A 7,933-nucleotide genomic window follows, 5' to 3' on the forward strand; every position below is an offset into this window, starting at 1 on the left:
TCTTTATAGCTTGCCTATATAGGACAAAAACAGAAAGGTGGCAAAAAAGAAATCAAAACATTTCTGCATGATTTAGGGGTCTGTACCAAGAGCTCGGCAGGTCCTGTCACGTGCGCACAAGATGCAAACTGAATTCTAGGGCAACACGAAGCATTTCCAACTGGTTTTCCTCCAGCGGGAAAAAGCAGAGAGCTCTAGAAATGCCTGCTGGAGAGGCGTATTCTTGGAAAGGAGCAGGAAGACGCTCCGCAGCATCTCGAGGCGCCCCTTGCGCCGGGGTCTGCCCGGCGGCGCGCGGGTGACTGTGGGCCTGTCACTCCTAGCTCCAGCTGTAACCTTCGCCAAACCTTGCGCCACACCGGCCCCGCCCTCCAGGCCCGCCCATCGCGCCGCGCTCGGCACCATAGGCCGGTGCGCCCGTCACTCAGCCGGCCTCCCGGCCCCGCCCGCCTGCGGCCCTCCTCCCCCGCCCCGCGGTTTTCCCTTCCCCGGGCCCCAAAAGGACAATGCTGGAGGAGAGGGGAACGGAGGGGACGCGAGAGAGCGGCCCAGCCTGCCGGCCTGACCCCACTGCCGGGGACATCGGGCGCCTCCCGCCGGTCGAAGCCTTCCTCCTGAGCCCGCTTTCGGGGCTCCGCGCCTCAGCCTCACGTCTAAGCACCCCCGCCTCACCTCCCCCAAAAGAGCCTCCCCGGCGCGGCGACACCTGCCCCAGGCAGGAGACTGACGGCAACCCATTGTGCGGACTCATCGTCCGCTGCCCACCCGGGCGCACGAGCGGCAAGCCGGGGTCCGGCGTCCTGGGGTCTAGGCGGGGGTCCAGGGCCCGCAGCTCACCCGCACGTCCGGGCGCCACCAGGGTCTGAGGAGGCCTGGCATCCCTCGTCTGGCCCCGGAGCCATCAGCGGCGGCCCGGCCTCACTCGGCCTGGCCCCGGAGCCATCGGCGGCGGCCCGGTCTCCCTCGGTCTGGCCCCGGAGCCATCGGCGGCGGCCCGGCCTCCCTCGGTCTGGCCCCGGAGCCATCGGCGGCGGCCCGGCCTCCCTCGGTCTGGCCCCGGAGCCCCCGGCGGCGGTCCGGTCTCCCTCGGTCTGGCCCCGAAGCCATCGGCGGCGGCCCGGCCTCCCTCAGGCTGGCCCCGGAGCCCCACGGCGGCCGGCGGCCAGCGGCCGGACTGCCCAGGCCGGCGCCCACCCGGCCGAGGGGCCGCCCCGCGCCCTCCCTCCCCGCCGCCTGCTCGCAGTACCTGCCGAGGCTGCCGGGCGGCGCGGCGGCCGGCGGGGGCGCCTCTCCTCTGGCTCCGAGGGGCTGCGGGCGGCTGCCGAGCGCCGGGCGGCCCTGGCCTGCGCCTTACGTAAAGCGGCGGCGGCGGCCCCAGCGCCACTCGGCGGAGGGCGGGAGGCTGCGCGCCGGGAGCTGCTCCGCTCCGTTACCCGGCAACTGGCCTCAGCGCCCTGCCAACCAGGGGCGCGCTCCATATCCTTCCGCCCGGGTGCCGGGATTACATCAGCGCCGGCCGGGCCCCGCCCCTGCCCCTCCCTCCGGCTGGGCCGCGGGCGCGCGCGGGCGGTGGGCCACAGGCTGAGGGCGCCGGGGGACAGGCCGGTGCTGGGGCCTGGGGGGCGGGGGTCTAGGGCCCGGGGCGCGCAGTGCAGCCCGGCGAGGGCGGCGGAAGCCGCTGTGAGGTGAGAGGGCAGGCAGGGAGCGGGAGCCCACCCGTGTGCTGGGCATCGGAGGAGAGACGCCTTCCGCGGAGGGGCACGTGGGACTGCCCTCGGCAGAAGCCCCCGACCTCCGCAGCCGCGCCCCGCCCCCGGCCCGCGCTGCGGAAGTGGGGCTGGGGAAGTGGGGCTCGGCGTGCACGGCCCCGCCCGCGGCGCGGTGCAGCCCCCGCCTTCCCGGGCACGCGCGCCACCTGTCTGCGCCCCCTCCTCGCCGCGTCCTGGGATAGCTGGAGTAGGCGGTTTAAAATAAAGACTTTAATGTTTTGTTGTTGTTGTTAAGGAACCCAGAAAACAAGCTAAAGAAACGTGACATGGCTCTTTTTTTAATTAAGTAGGCAAAAATAAATTCTGGAAGATTCGAAAGTGGAAACCAAAAATGTGCTTAACCTTTTAATCAAAGTCTCTTCACACCCACCCACCTTCCCTAAATGTGACTCCTAGGCCTGTTCTAAAAAAGCTAATAAGTATCACGGATCTGGAAAAGGAAGGGAGATTACTTAGAGGAAACAGGTCCGGTAGGAGGATTGACTTACCTGGGGTCATTTGTTCATTTATGGAGTGGGTGCCAGGCACTTTGCTTTTCTGTTCAGAACCTGTAGGAGAATTTCCTGCACCAGCTTACGGGCTTGTGGGAGAAGCAGAAACTGAAACTGGAAAGAGGTCATCTGCTGAGTTGGCTGGATACTCCATGCAGGAGGGGCTGGAAGGACAGACTGAAGAAGTGTCACTTACATACTATCTGCAGAGTGTTTTTCTGCAAACATGTCTTTTGTTCTTTACAAGAAGCGTGGGACAGAGCTTTGCCATCCCCATTTAACTGGTAAGGAAGCTGAGGCTCAGAGAAAGTGGTTTCACCCAAGTCTGACTGCTACAGAGCGGGCAGGGCCTTCTGACCCGGCTACACCACCTGTTGCAGGACACACGATGTGAACCCAGGCTCCTGGCTCTGACATACAGGCTCGTTTCCTGTACACTGCTGTCTCCCTTCACCAGTTTGCTCCTGATTTTATTTTCAGCATTCTCTCAGGTGAGTATATCTCATCATAAATCACAATGTGTTGGTTCAGCCAGTATCTTCTGAGTGCTTGTTGTGGGCCTGGCTCAGTGCCAGGAACGGACAGTCCTTGTGCTCTTGGAATTCAAACTCTAAAAACAGGGAGGAGAATGGAAAGGGTGTGGGAAATCTAGGGCCATCTGGGAGTAAAGGAGGGGAGGGGAATAGAGCTTCAGAGCCTAGTTTGTAGGTGCCCGCAGCGTCTGGGATTTCACAGACCAAAGTATTCGGGATTTGCAAAGCCACGGTCAGCTTTTGATTTCTGCTACATTTGTGACATATCTGTCATCTACATCATATTTTACAAAAGAGTATTAACAGTAAAATTTTTTTGAAAAGTGGTAACAGTATATCACAGTCTTGGAAGAAAAGAAACACAGTTGGCACCTGCATAGTGACTGACACACACACACACACACAGCGTTTATTGACTTTTTTTATTATTATTATTTTACCACAGACCAGTTTTTATACTAGTTCTACCATGAACTAGTAGAACCCGAAGGCTTCTTAGAAGAAGAGGTGTTAAAATTAAGTGGGAATTATCTAGGATTAATAGGATTTGGAGCTGGTGGGGAAAGATGACAAATTAGGGAAAGAAAGGGTCTTGTTTACTTTATTTACTTAACAAAATAGCCCCCTGGCCTCCAAATTCTTTTGACAGGAGTCCTAGAAGTCTCAGCTGACTCCAGCCTTAGGGCCTTTGCATCTGCTGATTTCTTTGAGGAACTCCCTCCCCAGACCTCCACGTGGCTGGTGCCTTCTTGTTAAAGGCCCAGCTGCAATGTCACCTGCCCAGAGACATCTTCTGGATGCCAGTGTGGAGTAGCCAGCTTTCCCAGTCGTGATACCGCTGCTCTGTTTTGTTTCTTTATTCACAGCTCTGAGCAGTAGCTGAGATTATCTTGTTTGTATGTTTGTGTCCTCATTCATCTCAGCCTCCTCACTCAAGACCTGTGTCTCACAAAAGTAGGCATCTTGCCTGTGGTGTTTGTTTTCGTATGCCCAGAGCCCAGCATGAGGCCTGCCAGGTTGTAGGGAAGGACTGAACAATCATCTGTGATGTAGTCAGAGTGGATGTCAGGGAGAAAACAATCCCACCTTCCCTTAAGCAATCAGGAACAGGGCTCTTCTGCATGAGCCCCTCACCCCCTGCAGTGTGCCATGCTCCCCATGACCTTCCTTAAAGCTCTTGGGTAGAGATCAGCCAACTTAAACTCAGGAGAACAGTAGCTTTCTCCCTCTTGTGGGCTAAGATCCCTAGGGAATGCAAATGAGGCCAGAGGACTCCTGTGTTAAGGCAGGGCTGGTGTGGATGGTGTGGAGGCAGTGGGCTCCCCCTTCAGCATTTTCTAAGAAGAACCCATTGTGGTCTCCTGTGTAAGTCTGAGATCATTCATTGTATTTCTCCAGTCTCAGGAGCACCTACCATGGCTTTTTAACCCCTACAACCAGGTGAGGCAATGCCGGAGGAAGCTGACTACTCTGAGTGCCCTCTGACTTGGATGTTTGATGCCAGCAAGGATTCTGGTGGCTGCCATGTGGGGCAGTGATTGTGTAAAGTGCCTGCTTAGTGAACAGCAGGGATGAAGCTGGGTCCGGGACGATTTGTGATGTCATGCAGCACTCAGACTGACGGCAGGCAGGGACCAGGCCCCTTTGACTCTGTGATCTTGGGTGTATAATCTCCATCTCTGGGCCTCAGTTTCACCATCTGCACAAGGTCCTTGGGCAGGAAGATTTCAAAAGTCTCCTCTGTTCTGTGCGTGTGTGCGTCCGTGCGTGCATGTGTGTGTGAGAGAGAGATTTAGAAACAAAATTTCAATGAAGCTACACTTCGATAAAAGATGTGCAAACCCTCACCTGTCACCTGACACGAACAATGCCAGCTCCTGTTTACTGACCCGCAGGTGCATGCCAAGTGCTTTACTCACATTGTCCTTAACTCCCACAATACCAGGCAGGGGAGAGACGGTCCCTAGTTTGCAGTCAGATAAGCCAAATCTTCTCTGGAGACATTAGACAGCTTGCCCCGGCCACCTGCTACTAAGAGGCAGTGCCAGGATTTCGTTCCAGCCCTGTGCATGCTACGGGCCATACAGTATCATTAACACCCATCATGAGATGACTTTTAAATGAGTGAGGCCAAGATAAAACCATTTGCCTCCCCATGGGACCAAGACCCTCACTCGGGATGCTAACTGGGCATCACAGCTCAGATGCTGTCAGGGTGGCCCATGTCATGGCCCTCTCTCTGAATCGCCCCAGGCCGGCACCCGCATCTGGACAGTCTCTCCTCTCAGTGGCTCTCCGTTCCTCTTCGGGGGAGTAAACACCATTCCAGGCCTAAAGAGTTGAGTTCAAGCCTCTGGCACAGCCTCATGGTGTGACCTTGAGCCATTCCCTTCCGAGGGCTTCGGCTTCCTAGTGCATTGAAGGACAGAGAGATGACTGCTTGCCCGTCCATTGCAGGGCAGACCAGGTCACAGGTGTGGTCTCCTGCAGACTCTACGATGCCATTCAATGTCAAGTCTTGTCGTCGGTGTTCCAAACTTGTTCCTCACTTCTATCCCTCCACCCAAGCCATGGGTGAAGTCAACAGTGTCATCAGCAACCTTCCATCCCAGAAGTAGGGTAGCATAGTGATTAAGCACACTGGCTGGGCCACTGGGTGGAACCCAGAATCTACCACGTCTTAGCTCACTGACGTGGGTAAATTCCTTAGCCTCTCAGTTTCCTCATCTGTAAAGTGGGCATAGTAATAACAGTGTCTGCCTCACGCTGAGGGTACCTGGCACACGGTTAACACTCAATAAACACCAGCACCTGTGACCATCCCTCCTTGAAGCCCCCCTACTTAGCTCTGACTGCCTCATCTCCAGATCCCCTCTTCCTCTGTCCCTCCCATTTCTTCCTTTCTTATCACTCTGCATATTACTAGGGCAGTTTCTCCCACTCCAGCAGCCATTGAGTAGCATGAAAATGGAAGGACACCTAATCTTTCTCCCCAGCCCTTTCTCTGAGGCCCAGAACTGCCTCCTGGGCTTGTCTGCCTTGCTGGTGGGGCCCGCCTCAGCCCCCCACATGTTCGTGGCTGACTCACTGCCTTCCGGCACAGGTGCCCTTTCCCTCATCGCTCTGTTTCACAACACCGCCCTCTCCCTGGCTGCCTGAGCTAGAGTCCTCGTGCACTGACCTGGTGAATTTGTTTCAGAAACCGCCTTGCAGTCAGACTCTGAGCTCAGACAGACCGAGGTGTGAGTCCAGCGGAGCCACGTGGCACAGTGAAACCTTGAACAAGTTAATGCCTCTCTCCGAGACACAACGGGAGCACCCTCCAGCAGTGAACGCTCATTTGTTGATCCATGTTTGGTGAATCCCCGTCCCTTGTGGGATTCACCCAAGCAAAGAAGGCTTCCCTCCACTGAGCCTGAAGGCCAGACCCGGACCAGACCTCCCTCCCAGCCTCTGACGTACTGCCATCATTAGAACCACACAACCCGTTCACGAGGCTTCCTCTGCATCACCCAGAAGGACCCTGCATCTGGACAATTAGCATGTGAAGGAGTTGGGAATGATGATTTATTTATAGGTGTGAGCCACTGTACCCAGCTGGGAGTGGTTTTTTAAATTAATATATGGACGTATGTTTTGTCAGCCAACATTCAACTGACTATACTTAAAAATCTTCTGTGGTAATAAAATAGCACAACACCCACCCTCTCTGTGTCACCTTTTTTTTCCTTCCTTTTTTCCCTCCCTCCCTCCCTCTGCCTTCCTCCCTCCCTCCACCTTCCTCCCTCCCTTCCCCTTTCTCCCTCCTCCTCCCTCCTTCCCTCCCCCTTTCTCCCTCCTCCTCCCTCCTTCCCTCCCCCTTTCTCCCTCCTCCCCTCCCCCTTTCTCCCTCCTCCTCCCTCCTTCCCTCCCCCTTTCTCCCTCCTCCTCCCTCCTTCCCTCCCCATCCCTCCTTCTCTCCCCCTTCTTCCCTCCCTCTCTCCCCCTTCTTCCCTCCCCTTCCCTCCTTCCCCCTCCCTCCCTCCCTTCCCCCTTCCCCTTCCTCCCTCTCCCCCTCCCTCCTTTCCCCTTCCTCCCCCTCCCCTTCCCTCCTCCCCACTCTTTCCTTCCCTCCCTCCCTTCCCTCCCTCCCTTCCTTCCTTCCTTCCTTTATGCTTTTTTTCCTTAGTCTCTCTCTCTCTCTTTTTCTTTGGCAGGGCCTCACTCTGTCACCCAGGTTGGAGTGCAGTGGTACAATCATAGCTCACTGAAGCCTTATATTCCTGGGTTCAAGTAATCTTCCTGCCTCAGCCTCCAGAGTAGCTGGGACTCTAAGTGTGCCACCACACCCAGCTAATTTTTAAAAATCCTTTTAGAGGATTTTTAAAAGTGGGGGGTTGGAGGCGCCGGGAGCGTGGTCTCCCTCCGTTGCCCAGGGTACTCTTGAACTCCTGGCCTCAAGCAGTCCTTCCACTTTGGCCTCCCAAAGCGCTGGAATTGCTGGTATGCACCCCATGCCCACCTGATTTTTTTCTTCTTAGCACTGATCATCACACACTTCGTTGTATATTTATTTACCTATGGCGTTTCTCCCGCTTCTAACTGTAAGTTCGAGGAAGACAGGCAGGGCTGTGTCTACTTTGTTCACTGCTGCCTCAGTCCCTAGAACAGGGCCTCCCACAGAGCAGGCACTCAAAATTCATATATGCTGAATGAATAAGTAAAGATCAGACAGGGCTGAAGATTTACAGCCCTATTTGGGTCATTCCTAAAACACAGGATTGCTAGTAAAGCTGATGATGCTATAGTGTTTATGGGGGAAACGGATGTAAATGACAGCTATTAAAATGGATATTATGTTTATGTTGGCATGCCATAATTATTTCATAGTCTGATGACAATGGCAGGAAGCTGGCGTCTTCCAGAAAGAAGTGACTATGAGAAGACCCCTCAGGGAAAGCTCCTGGCATGGAGCCTGCCTAGAGCAAGCACCAGGTCAAAGGCAGGCAATTTGCTTCTCAGAGCCTCCATTTCTTGCACGGAAAAGTTGGACAGGGTGGCAGATCACTGAGGCCCCTTCAGCTCACACTGGGAGACCCTGGTGGCAGGAACGTCTACCTGCCTCACCTCTCCTGACGAGAGGCAGCTTTGCCACCACCAG

At 55.9% G+C, this 7,933-nt stretch overlaps 1 protein-coding gene across 2 annotated transcripts in view; it reads right to left on the bottom strand.

Annotated features, from left to right (window-relative positions):
- The window catches only part of KIAA0232 (KIAA0232 ortholog), a 94,240-nt gene extending 91,907 nt beyond the window's left edge, over positions 1-2,333 (bottom strand). The window contains exon 1 of one of the 2 annotated variants that reach the window (XM_012434979.2): positions 2,258-2,330. The gene's annotated coding sequence lies outside the window, so the exon portion shown is untranslated. Of the gene's footprint in view, positions 1-2,257 lie in introns of both variants that reach the window. The other variant, XM_012434981.3, reaches the window with a different exon arrangement.
- Between the last annotated feature and the right edge of the window lie 5,600 nt (positions 2,334-7,933).

Source organism: Aotus nancymaae, unplaced genomic scaffold (assembly GCF_030222135.1).
Source record: "Aotus nancymaae isolate 86718 unplaced genomic scaffold, 86718_ANA_hifiasm-v0.15.2.pri h1tg000006l, whole genome shotgun sequence".
Classification (NCBI taxonomy): domain Eukaryota; kingdom Metazoa; phylum Chordata; class Mammalia; order Primates; family Aotidae; genus Aotus; species Aotus nancymaae.